The sequence below is a fragment of the Populus alba genome, chromosome 6, assembly GCF_005239225.2.
Source record: "Populus alba chromosome 6, ASM523922v2, whole genome shotgun sequence".
In the NCBI taxonomy this organism is placed as follows: Eukaryota; Viridiplantae; Streptophyta; class Magnoliopsida; order Malpighiales; family Salicaceae; genus Populus; species Populus alba.
The window spans coordinates 1737560-1756958 of NC_133289.1; the positions used below are offsets into that span (position 1 = coordinate 1737560).

Genomic DNA, 19399 nt, shown 5'->3' on the forward strand with positions numbered 1-19399 from the left:
TGGTGTTGTTTCTGGGCATTTCATCCGGCACTTTAAACAGATAATAGCACTTTGGAAGAAAACATCCAAAGGGACAAAATCCTAGGCCTATACAAGGATAAGATAGCATAAAAAAACAAAGATAGGTGTTTTTGTTTCTTGAAAAGTAATTTTTAAAAAATTATTTTTTATATTTTTTTTGTATTTATTTATTATTAGAAAAATTAATCAATAGAAAATACTTTCCAATCAATAGAAAACATTTTCCAATCAAATAAAAATTTGGCTTAGTTTTCAGAAAAGTGTTTTCTTTTTATTTTGGGCGGAAAACACTTTCCGGAAATTGTGAAAACTTTAGAAATGTCATATTATTTGCTAATTATATCAAACTTGATCCCCAAACTTTTGATTGCTATATATATTTTGTTTTGAATATTTGTTTTTCAATTTCATCCTTTAGAATTTAAATTTTATATTAACTTTGGTCCTCATTTTTTTTTTCATTTATCATTTTTTAATTGAATTTTTTTATTTATCAAATTTGATTCTTATTCTTTTGATTGTTACATATTTTATTTGAAATAACTTATGAAATGTTAATTACTATTATTTTAATTTTTTCATCTTTCAAATTTTTTATTTTTTAGATTTGATCTCTATTATTTTAATTATTATTTATTTTATTTTAGATAATTTATGATTTTTTTTTTCAATTTGATTCTCAATCAACTTTTTAATTTATAAGATTTGTTCCTCATTATTTTAATAAACTTGAAAAAAATAAAATATTAATAAGTTATTTTCCAGTTCATTTAATTTCCATGACATAACCAAACACTGAAAAATATTTTTTAACTTATTTTTCATTACACTACTAAATATCAAAAATTAATTTACTTTTTCATATTTTTTTAAAATTAAATTATTTTTCAATAAACAAACAGTTCTTACCACATATTTGCAGAACAAACATGAAACAAGCCATTTAACAATGGAAAAACTGTGACCATTGACTTGAAAATACAAGCTAGGCACAAAGTCGTGCATCATCTAGCTAGATGAAAGAGGTCAAAACAACAGCAGCATCACAAAAGGGATGATATTATAAACACAACAACACGAAGGTCCATCATGACAACTGGATTTTTTTTTTTTTAATCAAAATATGACCACTGGATTTGAATCCGACGGTTGATGCTGGACGTTGACTCAATCCATCGGTCTTCTGAACTTTCCCTTTACATGATTGTGCATGGCGCCGAGGGATAGTACTCTTCACAAACATATACACTTCTGCACACATAGTAACCCCTACTTCGGCAACTACAACATCCATTTCCCCATATATCACACTCTGACCTTCTACAAGGTACATAACAATATGGAGGTACTGTTAGCATACAGAAGTGATGACAACATGGTCCTCGGCGGCACTTTTCACAACATTTGCATGGTGGTGGTTCTGGTTTTTGTTCTGGTTTTTTTTCTGGTTCTGGTTTTTCCTTCGGAGGCGGCTTGATCTCAACGCACTTGACAGTTCGACCTCCTTTGCTGTATATTTTTTTCTTGATCTTTTCAGGAAAGCAACCCACCATAGTGATTGTCACTGTGTTTTCCTTTTTGTCATATGTCTGGTTTTGGATTTCTATTGTTCAGTAATTAACATCATCAAATCCACAAGACTTAGTCACTTCCTTTGGTAATAAAAACAACTCAAACCAAGCACTGTTCTTAAAGAGAAAATAGAAAGACTCACGAGGAATAGCACACAGCACTTTCTTGATTTTCTTGTGGCATTTTTCGCATCCAAGGTCAACCTTAATCACCATCGTTGTGACTTGCTGTAACGATAGTAGTTAGTGCATGCATTTCATATAGGACCTCACCATGATTAATCCCAATCGAAAACATAAAAAAAACGTCATGATAAATTTATAGACAGATAGATTGGATGAACTCCAAACATGTTCTGACATGAAAGAATCCGCTGTAGAGATTATATATCAAGAACTTGTACATATATAGGACCTCCACGTAAAAAGAAGAAAAGCCAGATTAAGAGGATTAATTAAAAGTTAAAAAACACACAAATATATATATCATACCGTTTCTACCATGGTTTTGTGTATGCTTTGATCCGATGAGACGATGGAAATATTGAGAGTGCATATATAGAGGTGGGGAGGGAGGGGGCGGTGGCCTTATTTAAATATTAAGATAAATGCATGGTTACATCATAAGCAGGTGGAGACATGTGAGGCCTTAATTTAGTTTATCCTTTCATTTTTAGACCAATAAGATGAGGAAATGTGGACATGAGAGTGGAAACTTGATGCAGCCATCGTAAACATCGTAAGAGATGGTTTTGATGTGCACATCTCACCTTCTATTTTGTTAATCAATTCAAAGGTTAACCTCATACAGTAAGAAAAAATATTTTTCTTAATGTATTAGGTTAATATAAAGGATTCTTTCTTAAAATTATTCAAAATAAAAAATCATTCTATGTATAAAATGATTCTTAATATCTATACCATGAAAAAAAATCAATATAAAATAGGAATGTTTAAAAGAAACCCCACCAGCACATGACGATATGTGTCCCAAGTGTTTTATAAAATATTAATGGGGTATTTAGAAATATAATAGCGACTTATTTAAAGTATTTTTTACTTGTAAATATATAAAAAATAATTTATTTTTTTAAAAAATTATTTTGACATAAATACATCAAAACAATCTAAAAATATAAAAAAATAATTTTTAAAAAACAACTGCAACTACACTCTCAAACAAGTCTTTATATTATTGTGGCCTCACCGTGCAAGAAGTTGATTTTACTTTGAAATATTATGCCTCCATAAGCCATGGAAAACATTGTTAGGTAGTTGGTACCAAAACTATTTTTGTTTAAAATTATTAAAAACATAGTTGGATTAATCAAATTTAGTCACATTAATATTTTGTTTTTTCATCTTGACCGGAGTCAATCTTTAAATAAAAAATTTTATGAATCAACCAATAGGGTATAATTAACAACTATTCCTTCCGTACAAGTCAATGGAGATTTCCATAACGCCTTCAAAATCTCCATTGCTTCCTTACATTTTCATTGACAGCTCGCTAACCTATCCCATGGTAGCATTCTTCTTCTGTCATCCCCACCAATTAATTATTAATGTGTAAAGGAGGATAGAAAAGAAACGAGTCAAATAAAGTCAACCAATGATAATATATCTCCAGATTAAGAGAGCTTTACATGGCTTCATATAAAACTATATATATATATACATCATGAAAAGGAAATTGGTCTTCAATTATTATGGATGCTGATAAAGGGATTATTCTTCCCTCCAAGTACAATCCAAATTAATTTATAGAATATATAATAATCCAAATTTCATTATCTCATTTGGATCATCAGGCATGGCTGGGCTGGCACCATTTTTTCCAGGAAACAAGCATGCTTACGTCTACACCACAGAAGCAATCAAACGATCAAGGATTGAAGAAAGCAATTGAAAGTGAAAGAAACGGAGGTGCACGCACCACCACCGTCACCATCACTGTCACCTTGGAAAATGGAACCTTTTGCTTTTCTTTGCAATAATTGTAAGTATTTACATAACCCTACAATAATATTTATACATCTCACCAACCTTGTTGGCCTTATTGTTTAATCATAGAGGATGGTCTCTCTGCGTAAAATATTATAAATTATATGAGTTTATTCATAAGGTTTTATGGAATGAAAAATATATTATTAATTAATTAACAAAATTTGCATGGGGATAATACCATAGCCAGTCTTTAGACATCCCGCGAAACATGTTGGATACTGAATGTGTACACCGGGAAGCAAATTGGAACCCCAACTTGACTGTTTTTCGTGATTAGCTTGAAGATTAATTCAAGATAGTGAAAAGAGTTTCTCCTTGAAGACTTTGTTTGAAAAATGATTAAGATCTATCCGGGGGTTTTATTTTATTATATTTTGGATGGATAGGTAGTTTGGCCCTTTTTAATGGAGTTATAGAAGTGAGGTAGTTTGGGTTTTTATTTTATTATTTTGAGTCTAAACACGAGTATCAATGCAATGCAATGCAATTTTTGTATTTTTTTTTATGTATTTTCAGATAGTTTTAATATTCTATATTAAGAATAATTTTATTTAAAAAAAAAATTACTTCAATATAATAGCACTTTGGAAGAAAACATTCAAAGGGACAAAATCCCAGGAGTGCTATACAAAGATAAGATAGCATAAAAAACAAAGACTAGGCAGTAAAGCCTCCCATATTTGCTGACCAAACATGTAACAACACAAAGGCCCATGCATCATGACCACTGGATTTGAATCCAATGGTTGATGCTGGACGTTGACTCTAACCATCGGTCTTCTGAACTTTCCCTTTACATGATTTTGCATGTCGAGGTATAGTACTCTTCATAAACATATACACTTCTGCACACAGAGTAACCTCTACTTCGGCAACTACAACATCCATCTCCCCATATATCACACTCTGACCTTCTACAAGGTGCATAGCAATATGGAGGTACTATTGGCATACAAAAGTAATTACAACATGGTCCTCGGCGGCATTTTTCACAACATTTGCATGGTGGTGGTTCTGGTTTTGGTGATTGTGGTGGAGATAGAGGTGGAGTTGATTTTGGTGGAGGTGGAGATGGAAGTGGAGTTGATTTTGGTGGAGGTGGAGTTGATTTTGGTGGAGATGGAGGTGGAGTTGATTTTGGAGGATAGTCTTCACAAACACATACACTTCTGCACACATAGTAACCCCTACTTCGGCAACTACAACATCCATCTCCCCATATATCACACTCTGACCTTCTACAAGGTACATAACAATATGGAGGTACTGTTGGCATACAAAAGTGATGACAACATGGTCCTCCGCGGCATTTTTCACAACATGTGCATGGTGGTGGTGGAGTAGTAGTAGCAGGAGGAGTAATATTAATAATAATAGTAGAAGTAGTAGTAGGAGGATTAGTAATAGTAGGAGGTGGAATCTCAATGCACTTGACAGCTTTACCTCCTTTGCAGTATATTTTTGTCTTGATCTTTTCAGGACAGCAACACACCACAGTGATTGTCACTGTGTTTTTCTTCTTGTCATATGTCTGGTTCTGGATTTCTATTGTTCATTAATTAACATCATCAATCCACAAAACTTAGTCACTTCCTTTGGTAATAAAAACAACTCAAACCTAGCACTGTTCTTAAAGATAAAATAGAAAGACTCACGAGGTATAGCACACAGTACTTTCTTGATTTTCTTGTGGCATTTTTCGCATCCAAGGTCAGCCTTAATCACCATCGTTGTTAGTGCATGCATTTCATATTGCACCTCACCATGATTAATCCCAATAGAAAACATAAAAAAACGTCGTCATGATAAATTTATAGACAGAAAGATTGGAAGAACTCCAAACATGTTCTGACATGGAAGAATCTGCTCTAGAGATTATCAAGAACTTGTACGTAACATACATATATAGAACCTCCACGTAAAAAGAAGAAAAGCCAAATTAAGAGGATGCATTGAAAGATAAATTAACACACACAAATATACATATCATACCGTTTCCACCATGGTTTTGTGTATGCTTTGATCCGATGAGACGATGGAAATATTGAGCGAGTATATATATAGAGGTGGGGGCAGGGGGTTAATTTAATTAAGATAAATACATGTGAGACATGTGAGGCTTTAATTTAATAATTGTCCTTGCATTTTTAGACCAATAAGACGTGGAAATGTGGACTTGGGGGAGTGGAAACTTGCTGCAACCATCGTAAATATCGTCGCTGCTGACCCAACAATCTTTCATCAGCAAGAGATGGTTTTGACGTGCACATCTCACCTTCTATTTTGTTAATCAATTCAAAGGTTAAGCTAAAGGATAGCCAGGGTTAAAGAAATTGATACTAACATTTATTTCTTTAAAAAAATTATTTTTCTTAACGTATGAGGTTAATATAAAGGATTGTCTTAAAACTATTCAAAATAAAAAATCATTCTATGTATAAAATTGTTCGAAATATCTAGCTATATATACCATGAAAACAAATCAATATAAAATAGGAATGTTTAAAAAAACCAATTTATTTATAATATTTATATTATTTAACTTGACCCAACCAGTTAAAGTCAAATTATATAGATATTATAGGCGATTACTAGTAAAAAAATCTAAAAAATAGATAATTGTGATTTTTAACAAAATATATAATTTTTAATATTTTTAACAAAATATAAAGAAAAATTTTTAAATTATGATTTTTTATATATAATTGTGATTTTTTTTATATTTTCATTCTGTTCTTTTTTAAAATATATATTTTAAAAAATATTAAAATAATATTTTTTTTTATTATTGATATTAACACATTAAAATATTAAAATAAATTAAAAATATTAAATTACCATCTTTCCAACTTAAACACAATTATATATATATATATATATATATATATATATATATATATATATATATATATATATATATATATATGAAAACAAAAAAAAATCCTCCTGAGCATTTATATCGATTTGAAAAGGAGAAAGAGACTGAAGGGGTTAGGCGACGATGCTAATTGGTGCTACAAAAGACTAAAGGTGTGGCTATCTGCCAATTGCTATGTGTGGCCACAAGGGAGAGAAGTTAAGAAAAAAAATTGTGGGGTCCAGAAATTGTCCATAAGTGCAAAACTACAAAAGAAATTATCCAATCAATCCAGCGTCCTCTCCTATTATTGTCAATTTACAATTATTGTAAATTGACAGTGTCGTTGAACTAAAAAAAGAAAAAGAAAAAAAAAAGGTGATTTCACTTTGAAATTTATGCCACCACGGGTCATGGAAGACATTGTTCGGTACCAAAAACTATTTTTGTTTAAAATTAATTTATATATATATATATATATATATATATATATATTTTAGATTGTTTTATATGTTGTGCTGATATGAATAAAAAAATTTTAAAAATAAAATAAAAATATATTATTTTGAAATATTTCTAAGTGAAAAGAACATTAAAATATAACTGTTACTACATCCTTAAACATCTTCGGAATAATGTTTGTTATTGCGATTCATTGTGTTTTTAAGAGTGTTTTTAGTTTAACAATACAATATAATAAATTTGTTTTGATTTTTTTTTTATTTTTGACATCAAAGTATTAAATTCATCAAAATATATTAAAAAAATCAATTTAATATATTTTCAAGCCAAATATAATTTTAAAACGCACTCAAACAAAATTTTAAACACAAAATCAAATGGAACCCGGAAGAAAACAGCCATTGAACGTTCTCTAATTTGAAATCACAATGATAATGCCTCGCCATATAAAAAGGTGATTTAATTATAAACCAGGTTTCCATTAACATTAAGCTTAATTAGCTCGTGGCTCACATGACAAGACAAGGAGTGATTATAGGCATTTGGACTACCTGACCAATCTCTTTTATTGTATTGTTGCTAGTTTAATATATCTTATAACCAATCAGTTGGTTACAAGTGATATTATTTGTCATTTTTCTCTTGGGTTCCATAGTGGTGGATGATCCCTCCTTATTGACTGAATTTTGGCTCTGCATTCTCGTGCTTCCGAGCACCCTGGATAATTCACCACTTCTCCATAGTAAGTAATTAGGGTTGGTTGAGGATTTTTTTTAATGTTCCCTATAAACTAAAACAAGCTACTCCAATTACATCTGATGGCGTCTAGCTTAACTAAAAAATTTGCTTTTTTTGAACAAAATAGTAGACTTGGTTAATCCCCAAGTTTTTTGTATAAGCAGCGAGGGTGAGTAGCTGATATAAGTAGTCAAACCAATCAGTCGAACCCATGCTTTGTCACCACAACTCATAAGATAAGACGAACTATCCACCCAATGAGATTTCCACCTGAAATTACTATGATAAAGTGCTTGGTATTTTTTCACCCATGCCTTCTTATATAGGGCGTTCCACTCTTCGCTTAAAATCAGCCCAATATTGAACCATAAAAAAATATTAAAAACTTCTCTTGATGTTTCCAAGTGATTGACTATCCATATAAATAGTAGAGGAACACAACATCGTATCGTTCTCTTTCCATTCAGTATATAATGGTTTAGGGATAAGAGAGTTTTAGTTAAGATAACTGAGATGAGGTTATTCTTTGTCCATTCATACTCAATGAAAGTGTTGACAAATTCAATACTGATGATCTCAGCGGCTTCTGAAGGAAACAAAACTAACCCGAAGATGGCGAAAACAACTACTTGGTATTTCTCTTCTCCTAGCTTTACATTGTCTTTATTTGTCTTCAACTTATTCTTAATCAACTTCCACTAAAATCCTTCATTAGACGTCCTATATTGATCAACTTGGTCTCAAAGCATTAATTTTGCAACCTTAACAATTTTGTTCTCAATACTTTATCTGAAATATACTTTGTGAGGGTCATTTGTGAAGTTGAAAATATGGGCATACTCTTCAATGGTAAGGGTCATGTCAATGTCTCCGAAGGTGAAACATATATAACCTAGATTCCAAAAATGCATTGACTTGCTGAAATCTGAACTGAGATCCTTATTAGGTGGGTAATTCTCTCATACTTCTTCTTAAACAAAGTCTCATCCACATACCACAAAACTGACACCAGCTTCTCTATATTGTCCATGGAGTAATATACTTTGGTTAAGTGTGATAGTTCCCCAACCTTGGTCTTTGGGAAAATCCTCTTCAACTAATTGCATCATCTCAGATCTTTCCCCATACTCAGAGAAAGTTATAGAAGTCATGGTCTTAGCTCAAAAACCCTGCAGAGTTCAGGATTTTAATCAGGTTTGCCCTAATGCAAAATAAATTATTAAGGAGTCCATACCCTAAAGGCAGGTTTTAGGTTATTACATGAGGGGTAAGTTCACTATCTGATCTCAAAAGGGTTTATGATATGTCCAGTGACCACCTTTCATGAAGGCATTATAAGGGTTAACAAGGAATGGTTGGGGAACAGTGTAACCATCATTTTCAAGTAAACGCTCAACTCATAGTTGTATGTTTCATGAATCTAAACTCCGACTGAAAGTCATGAGATAGACCGCTACTCCCCACCTAACCTAGAATTTGGTTTATTTGAAAATCAAGATGCATGAAGGCATTAATCTATACCCGATGTACTTATACATGAGAAATATATAAAAATACATGCTAAAGCAGTAAAAATATGCCTAGGTTAAATTAAACAGGCCAACAAAATAAATAGGTAAATAATCAAACAAGCAAAGTTCAGTCCAACCAGACAAGTCCCATGTGGAGTCACCATCCTATCGTGACAACGTCGTGTGGTGAAACTACCTCTTGGAATTTGGGGTTTATGGATTTAATCATAAAGTTATGATTATAGAGTTCAGGAATCACCACCTAGTATTATGGTCATTATAAAACCAAATGGTCTGTGAGAGTATGGTTAAAAGGACTAGTTGTGCAAGAGAAAAATACACCACATTCGGTACAACCTATCTAAGGTAAACTGAATTGTTGATTGATTATTTTTCTAGGTCATATTTATATTTGTTAGTATTATTTAAGATTCAAGAAAAATCTTTCTTCGTGAGGAAGTCTCTAACTTATTGGGTTAAATCTTAATCATTTTAAGGCTTGTATTTAGCATCAGATTTATTTTCTCTGTTGTATCTTTAATACTTGAGGGTATACTTTACAAAATAATTTTATAGTCTCAAATATTAAAGTCTTACAATTAAATTATAACTCTTTGGATACAAAAAACTAATTGTTGTGAGATTTTTGGTATTTTGATCAAACCCTAATGAATAATTATAAACTAGTTATGATATTCATTTTGCATTTTTAAAAGACAATAAAAATATGATTTTATCCTTTTTAGAAAATATGCATGAAAAAACTTTAGGATTTGACCATATGCATAAAAACAAAATTTTTTTTTTAAATGAAGGTTTGTTTAAAAAAATTGGATTTTTTTTGAAATTTCAAAGAAAATCAGATATCTTTTATATCGGGAATGTATCTTACGGTATAAGTCTACAACCCGATATTAGACAAAATTATTGGAAAAAAACATACAATGGACCCATAAATAATTTTAAAATGATTTTTAAAATTGTTTAGTTTTTTTTAGCTTTTTATTAGGTTTGTTTGGCTAAACCTTAAAACAAAGATATATATAAAAAAAACTAAGGGAAAGGTATTAGGGTGTGTTAGGCAAACACGCCCTTAGTCTAAGAAATGAGTTGGTTGGGCCCGAGCTCAGTCTAATTTGGTTGGGCTGATTGAAGGCCTAACAATTTCCATTTTTAGGATTGGCTACTTTGACCCAAGTCCCATGCTCGGCCCTGTTGGGTTAGGCTGACTGAAGGCCTAACAATATTTTTTTTTTCTTAAAAAAAAATTAGCTAGACCCAGCCCAACCATGTTGAGTGGGCTGAAATGGGATCAGCCCATTTTGGCCTTTGTTAGCAAAAGCCAACAACTGCAAGACGTGAATTAATTCACGTCTTGTATGTAATGAAGGAGTAAAAACATAAAAGAGAAGGGTAATTACCTGGCGCAGGGGAGAAGCATCGATGTTGCTACTGGTCTATTGGCGTGGCTGAGATGTTGTTGGAGTGGCTCCTGACGTCGTTGCAGGAGGTTATTGTGAAGAGAAAAAAAAAGGAAATGTTGTTGTTGTTTGTGGATAAGGTGGAGGAGAGGCGTTGGTTGTCTTGGGTGGTTTGGTTAAAGACGGTGGAGGAGGAGACGAGGAAGGGTGGTTGGTTGAGCAGTTAAAAAGGCTGACTTTGTAGCTTACTTTTTCTTTCTCCTTGCTTAATACTCGAAATTCACCTATATTTATAGGGGATGAAAGAGAGAAATCTTGTCTATATTGGAAACAAATATTGGCCCTTGATTCAAACGGGAAGGATCGTAATCGTTGACCTAAAGTCGTCGTCATAAGCTATAAAATTTAGCTACGAAAGGTTGATCGGGTTAGCCTCTTTAAAGTGGCAAATATAAAAACAACTAGCGGGCAAGAATTATGTTGGGGTGTAGTATGGTGTCAGGCTATCAGAGTAGTGTCTTATTTGTCTTGTTTGGTAGAGAGATAAGGCATTAAATGCCCTAGAAAAGTAGTCATCCAAACAGTCTTTTGGATACAAAAAGTTGAAGATGATGAACAATGGTCAAATGACAATTCATTCAACATCCTTTTTTTGGTTTTTGTGTTGGTAAAAACAGCATTGTTTTGTACCAAAACAAATTATTTTTACATCCGTAGGGATTTGACTAAAATTCAATTTAGTCTTTTTATCTTTTGATTTTTTTTAATTGCATCCCTAATTGACTTTAAACTTTTAATTTCATGCGATTTTACCCTTGTCAAACTCAAATATCAACCCTGAATTTTAGTGTCTTTTCATTTTGTTCATTGGTTTTGGATTTATGCAAATTGATCATCAATTGACCATTAAACTTTCAATTTGGCTCAATTTCACCTCTGTTTTCAACCAAATTGAATCCTTGAAGTTTAACGTCTTTTTCAAAAAGGTTTTCGGTTGTGAATTTCTTCAATTTAACCCTTAATTAACCCTAAACTTTGATTTTCTTGCAATTTTATCCTTGATTATAATCAATTCACTTCGTAAAAATTGAGTTCGGTCATTTAAAATTCCAATCTTTTTGGTTTTTCACCAATTAAATCACTAATATCTTGACCCATTAAAAGTATAATTAAGTCCTTGCACCTAATTAAATCTTTTAATTTGGCCTGTGATTAAGTTAAATTGGTTTATTAAAAATCTAATTAAGTTTCCAATCTTAATTTTTATGCAGATTCATTCAATAATCATTTAATTTGACTTTGAATCTGTATTGTCATTTTAGTCTTGGGTATAATGGAGTATAATTAGGTTCTCAATTTCATCCAAAACTCTAGCTTGATTCTTATATATATATGAAACCCTCCTCTTCCTGTTTTTGTTAAGTTGTTAGTCTTCTTGTTAATATTTTTTTAATTATTTTTTGAAAGGAAAAGGGTAAGTTTGGGGGGAAGAACCAAAACATGGGTTATGACACCTCTTATTTTTTTGTGGTTATCTGTTAGACAGAAAAATTATATAAGTCATAGAATAGAAAAATAACACTCTAGGCATAACAATCTTTTTTTCTTTAATAGGGATTTATGAGATTTATCATTATTGGTTTGTGTGGATTACTGTTAGAGGCCGGACAATTGGACGGCTTGGGATTTGCGACAACCCAGCCTTTAAAAAATTATTCAAAACTCAAGAAGATCAAATATTCAAGGAATAAATTCGTAAACAGCTTTAGATTTGTCTAACAGGATCTTAGAAACTCCTGAATAATTTTGTTTTATTGTTTCCACTGCATGTATGATATTCAAAAACCCTAAAATTCCTTAGAATACAACATTGTTGCAACACATCATGAAATTTTTATTTTAACACATGAGTTTCCAATAAGAATTGAATTGATGATGATAGAGTGATGGTGATAAAGATATTTTGATCACATGATATATTAAAAAAATAATTAAAATACTATATTTATATAAATAACCAGTAATTTTTTTTTTGTTGATGTTAAGTTTTTATTATTGAAATAATAAATTTTGTTAATGTTTGTTTTTGTTGTCAATCTGTATTTTTGAAAAAAAATTATTTCAAATTAATTTTTTGTGTGTTTTTGGATCATTTTGATATATTGATGTTAAAAATAAATTTTAAAAATAATATTAAAAATCATAACCAGTAATTTCTTTTATGCTGATGTTAAGTTTTTTATTATTGAAATAATAAATTTTGTTAATGTTGTTTTTGTTGTCAAACTGTGTTTTTTTTTTTTTAAAAAATTACTTCAAATTAATTTTTTATGTGTTTTTGGATCATTTTAATATACTGATATTAAAAATAAATTTTAAAAAATAATATTAAAATCATTGTTTTAATGTATTTCTAAGTGAAAAGCACTTTGAAAAACAAATACTACCACAAAATCAAATATTACTTTAATATAAATAGTTAGGGAGTGTATGAGAGTATGGTAACAATTATTTTTCAAAATACTTTTCATTTAAAAATATTAAAATAATATTTTTTATATCAATATCTCTAAAAACCATAAAAAAATATTAAAAAATTATTATTTTATAAAACACGTTTTGCAACACAATTATAAAGTGAGCCTTCTTGTCAAAATGCATGCACGTCTTTGATCGTGACCATGGTTGTTAAACTCGCGAGTTGACTCGTAAAATCGTACGATTTTACGAGTCAACTCAGACATATAGTGTGAAATCGGGTAGAAAACTCGAAAATTAATAAATTCGGTCAAATTCGGTCAAACTCGGTTAAAATCGGTCAAACTCGGTGAACTCGGTAAACTCGGACCGAGTTAACCGAGTTTGACAAAATAACAAAAACTATTGAATCTGTTCTCAGTCATCTCCTCTCCATCCCGTTAGTCTCCCTAAATTTCCCCTTTTTCCTTTCCCCTTTCCCCAAATCAACCCTAGCAGAAGCAGATCTCACATTCTTTGATTCTCAAACCTTAAACCAAGCAGAAGCCAACGCCTTCCACTCTCTTTCTTTCTCTCAAAACCCCCATTTTTTTCTTTATTTCGTTTGCCTTCGATCTGATTGTCCCCGCCTCTCCGGTCTCCAGTTTCCAGTCTCCACTCTTTCTGCTTTGCTTGCTGGATTCTTTCATTAATGGCCAGGTTTGCTTGCTGGATTCTCTCCTTCTCTATCATGTTTTAGAATACAAAAGAGGGCCATCAATCTTATATCATTTTTGGGTGATTTGGCAGTTAAATAATCTTGAACTTGCTGTTAATCTTGCAACTGGTGCTGAAAATCTTCCAGGTAAACTCATTATTTTCTGTTAATATTTTCTTCTTCCTCCTCATTCATGGCGACGAAGTGTCTGATATAGAAAAAGACTTGAGTGCCTGTCATATTAACATTTGTTGAATCATAAGATCTTTTCTCTTTTGTAATTTCGTATGCCCTATTAACTGTGCTGACAAGTCTTGTATGTGTATATATATATTGCCATATTGGGTTTTTGCAATCTTTGCATGTTTGTGTGCTAATCTGATAGACGGTACCAAAGATGTTGCTTTCAAATGGTTGCTTTCAGTTTCTGGTTTTCATGATTTTAATTGTCCAAGATCCTTTGTAAATATCTAATGGTTTTGGCAAATAATTAAATATATAAATGAATCCTCTAAGCTCTAACAGGAGTGATCATTCCTGTCATAGAATTTGAATGAATCCTGAAGCCAACCACTTTGGACAGCTAGGAATTCTAGAGTATCTTGTTAACTATTGGCGAAAACAATGTAGAGATTGCTACAATGCTGCTACATCATATATAACTCCAAAACGATGGTTTTTAGTTTTAATAATGATTGTAAGAAAAAAAATGGCAGATTGGAAGCATGAAAGAAACAAACTTCGAATTGACTCAAGGAATATAAAATGGTTGTAATAATGATTAGAAGAAAAAAAAATGGAATGTAATAATGGTTGTAATAAACTTCGAATATTAGTTTTAGCATGGATGGTAAAAAAATAGAGGTTGCAACTTGTTTATTCTGTGAACTCTCAACTCTCAAGCTTATTTTCAGAATTGCTAATCAGAAAACAATTATTGGAGCAAAAAATATTGAGTAATCAGAATTGTTAATCAGAAAACAATTCACGATTTTACGATTTTAGTTAAAAAAATTTTGCTTTCGATTTTACGATTTTATAAAAAAAAATTTTACTTTCGATTTTACGATTCGAGTTTACGAGTCGAGTTTAAATTGAATGTTCCGTGTCGTGTCAAAAAAGTGTTTTTGACAACCTTGATCGTGACCAAACCAAAACGCAAGCAGGCAGAACCAATTATCATAATAGGAAGTCATAGTTCTATTGGAATCAATTATCAGGAACGCTTACACGTCATAAAAAAGGCAAGGTGATTTTGATGACAAGGCTATAAAAAGATGACGTGACATCACAAGTCAATTTCTTTTATTGATTGAATCCTTATGTTATTCATTTTGTTTTATTTCCATCTTTGCTATAACATCATCTGTTCCAATAATATTTTTAAAAATAATTATTTTTTTATTTTAAATTAAATATTTTAATATTAGTTTGATATACTAGTATTAAAAATAAATTTTAAAAAATATAAAAATATATTTTTTAAATAAAAAACACATTAAAACTATTTAATAATGTAGTAGTGATTTTTTTAAAAGTATTTTTCACTTAAAAATACATGAAATAAAATTTTTATTATTTTTTAAAATTTATTTTTAACATTAGAATATCAAAATAATTTTAAAAAATAAAAAATAAATAAATTAAAAATTAAAATTAAAAAAATATTTAAAAAATAAAAAACAGTGTGTTAATATATTGTCAGAAGCCGGTCGTTGAAATAGTGGTCAGTCATTATTATACACGCCACCTTTTCGGAACATGACTGGAAAACAATTAATCAATAATTGGTGGCCCACAGCTTATAGTCGGTCCAATCAACTACGTAATCTATCACGATAAACATACCACCATATTCACACATAATAATTACTAGCTGTTTAACCATCTAGATAATGACCAATAGTAAAAGTTTGGAATCAAAAAATTTATTTTTTTTATGGTCTCAGGTTCAAACCCTAGGTTGTTCATATGATAGACACTAGAGGTTTACATGGTCATTAACTTCAGGGTCCGTAAGATTAGTCGAGGTACGCGTAAGCTGACCCGAACATCTATGTTAATAATAAAAAAAAAAATATTACTAGCCGTTTAACTTGCTGGGTTATAATAATAATAATAATAATAATAATAATAATTACTAACCTGGTAGTAATTATTATGAATCTACAATTAGCTTCTAAATCGAATATCGTCAAGTCGCAGCACTCTTCGGCTCAACAACCTGAGAGGTACCATACCTCAAAGCTTGGGCTTTCTCTCTTCGCTAACAACTCTGCAAGTGAAAAAATAAATCGATAATTATTTATGTAAATAAAAAAATTATTAATAATAATTAAAAAAAAAACTGAAAAAATTAAGAGATGAAAGTAGATTAATATTTTCAATAATATAAAATAAAACTTTCACCTGATTGTGTGTACCAAATTTATTTATTTAAATCACACATCAACAATATTATTGAAAAATGAATATTTTTTATTTTAAAAAAAAATTATTTGAATAAAAAAATTATAGATGAATTAAAATAATATCTTGAAAAATCAAACAAAAATAGAAAAACTAAAAAAAAATTATATTAAAAAAAGATATGCAAAACTCTTAACCTAAATCATGAGAATGAGATAAACTCGTATAAAAAACTTGAAGATAATCACAAAACCAATATTAAAAAAAACCTAATGTAGAATGATAAGATTGTATCAAACCGAATCCCCAACAAATTAAATGTCAAAAGATGAAACTAGTAAAAAAAAAACCAATTACACAAAAGGATCTAAAAAATTAAGTGTGAAAAAAAATTAATTAGAGGGATAAAAATCTTCAATTGTAGAGTTAAATTGAATTGAAAAATAGATTTAATAGAAATAAAAAAAATCAAAAGAAAGATGGTCAAATTAAAAAAAAAACAAAAAAAATTGATTGAATGATAAAATTGAAAACCAATAAAACTTTAATAAAAGTGCTAAGAAGAAGAAAAAAAAAAAGAACCGAAATGAAAAACAAAACATATAAGAAATTGCAATTAAAGGACTAAATTGAAAAAAAAATTATAAAATGAATAAGAACAAAATAAAAAATTAAGAGAATGATGACTGAAATTTAAAAAAAAAAATGAGAAATATTAATTCAAGGACTAAATTCAAAAGAAAAAAACTTTTATAAATGGAAGAAGAATGAAATAAAAAATAAAAAGAATGAAGAATGAAATTGAAAAGTAAAAAACAAAGAGGACAATGGTGTACATTACTTGTCAGGAGATAGAAAAGAAAAAAAAAACAATCACCATCAACAATTCAACCACCATCAATTGCCACGTGCAACTCCACATGAAAAAGAACATGATAGCGTATCTAGGAAGACAATGGAAGGCCGATTTTGGGCACCGGGTGGAATGGTGTGAATGCCATACACTTGCATAACACGTGCCGATAGCTTTTCTTGCTTAATAATTTAAAAATAATGTGAAAATACTAAAAGGTCCTAATGGCCCTGGCAATTAAATTAAATATTGGTGTTAAAGTACAAAAAAACCCCTAATGCAAAACTTATTTTTTGTATTTTTCAAGGTTAAAAACATATTTTAACTATATATGGATATTTGAAAACCTCATAAAACCTTCATTTAGCAGCCCAATAATTTTTTGACCTTGGAGGCAAATAAGTATTTTTATTGTTAAGAAACTTACAAAAAATCAAGAAAGCCCTGGTCAATAATTTTAAATTTTTTTGACTTTAAAGATAAAAAGGTATTTTTACTGTGATAAAAAACTGAAAAAGATGTGAACACCCTTATAGAATTTTTTAATAACCAAAGAGCCAGTGAAAAAGAACAAGACACCCCACCCTTAAGGTTTCATCTTTTTTCCACTCAGGGGGGAAATAATAATTTTATTATAACAATCCACAACTAATTGTATCATAGGCTACGGTAAAACTCCTATGGGTTTTAAAGTTTTTGTTAACTAGTTTTTTTAACTGCGTTGTTGAGTGTTAGCTTATTGTTTTTTCAACTTTTAAAAAATATAAATACATAAAAAAGTTATAAACTTGATGTACACGTGCTGAAACACTTGTAAAATATTTATGGCGAAGTTTAGGAATGAGGTCTCTCAAGGGAGACAAAAGGTTCTTTCCACATGCGTCTCTCTCTCTCTCTCAGGGCAGAAGGTTTAGGGTTGCACTAATTGTACGAGAGTTTGAAGGTTTAAGGTTTAGGGTGCTCTACTGGTAAAGTCTCAAAACAGAAGTCAGGCAAAGGTTAATTTCTGTAATGGCAAAGGTTGCCTGAAAACCTTTATGGCGAAGGATCTATGCTATTTTGAACATAATGGGAAAGGGCTTCATACACACCACATGAAGTTTGCTAACTCCAGGCATTTGTATGATCTCTTCCTCCTTTCTTATGATCTTTCTTGTTCGCTGTGGCAAGCAAGATGAGTATCAGACATAACTATCCTGTGATTAAATCAGTAAAAGATCAGAATATTAATCGGTATTTAATCGCAGGGATCAATCGCTGTAAAATAATCGTAAATTAATTTGCGATGGTGAATAATTTTCAAATAATCGGTGATGAATTCCAAATCGGATAAATTGATCGCAGATCAGAAACCAGTTGGCTTTTAAAACGGGGAGATTAGTTCGGATATAGTCGGCAATCCCTCGGTGATCTTTTCGGACAGGAAATCGGTATTTACTCGTGAAATAATCGGAAACATAACCTGCATTTGATCGGGGACAGTGGAGATTAATTTTGAAATGGTGAATAATTAATCGGCAATTACTAGGCTTCTGCAGCTTTATCTTTGAGCCTTGAAAAATTCACGCAATGTTCTGCCTTTCATTTTTCTTTTCTTTTCTGTTTTTATTAATTAATTTATAATTACAGCAATAACAAATTCTAAAATACAGTTACAACTCAGTTATTTTAGGATGGAAATCACAGAATGCTCCCCTATATTAATGTTTTGGTCATATTCATCCTTCCATATGATTTTGATCTACAACAATCCTTTCTCGAGATAAATTTATACTTGTTGACCTCTCCATCCAATTTTATTATTTAAGCCTATTAGTTTTAGATCATGCCACATGAATAATTATATTAAATAGAAATAAAATTAAATCAATAAAAAATAATCTGAGTAATAATAAAAAAATAAATTGAAAAAATAAAAATAAAAAGAAGAAAGCAAGTCCTTTCCTTGCACCTCTATTTTGTTGAAAGCACACATCAAAATAAAATTTAGATAAATTAACAAATATATTTATAATAATTTATATATTAACATAGTAGTACAATTTTAAATTAATATAGAATAGAACTCTATAATTTATTTTAAAAAATAAAGAATTATTTTTCTTGAATTAGTATTTGATATTCTAATCTTATTTTGTTGAATTTTTATTTTTTATAAAAGGGAAAAAGTGCCTTTTAATTTTTTTATTAACCAAATTATTTTTATTAAATTGTTAATTTCTTTTCCTTGTTTAGATTTAATACATTTTTTAATATTTAAAAAAAAACATTTCATTTCATTTTATTATTAATCAAATTATTTTTATTTATTTAATAATTTTATGTATATTTTATTATTTAAAAAAGGAAATTGAAGATTTGAAGAATTATATTT

The 19399-nt window shown here is 30.1% G+C and overlaps 1 non-coding gene across 1 annotated transcript; it reads right to left on the reverse strand.

Annotated features, from left to right (window-relative positions):
• Positions 1–951: 951 nt before the first annotated feature.
• Positions 952–2201, reverse strand: LOC118052904 (uncharacterized). Its single transcript, XR_012170236.1, has 3 exons — positions 2085–2201; positions 1736–1820; positions 952–1624 (listed from the first exon to the last, which is right to left on the reverse strand). It is a non-coding gene; the product is annotated as an uncharacterized protein (transcript).
• Between the last annotated feature and the right edge of the window lie 17198 nt (positions 2202–19399).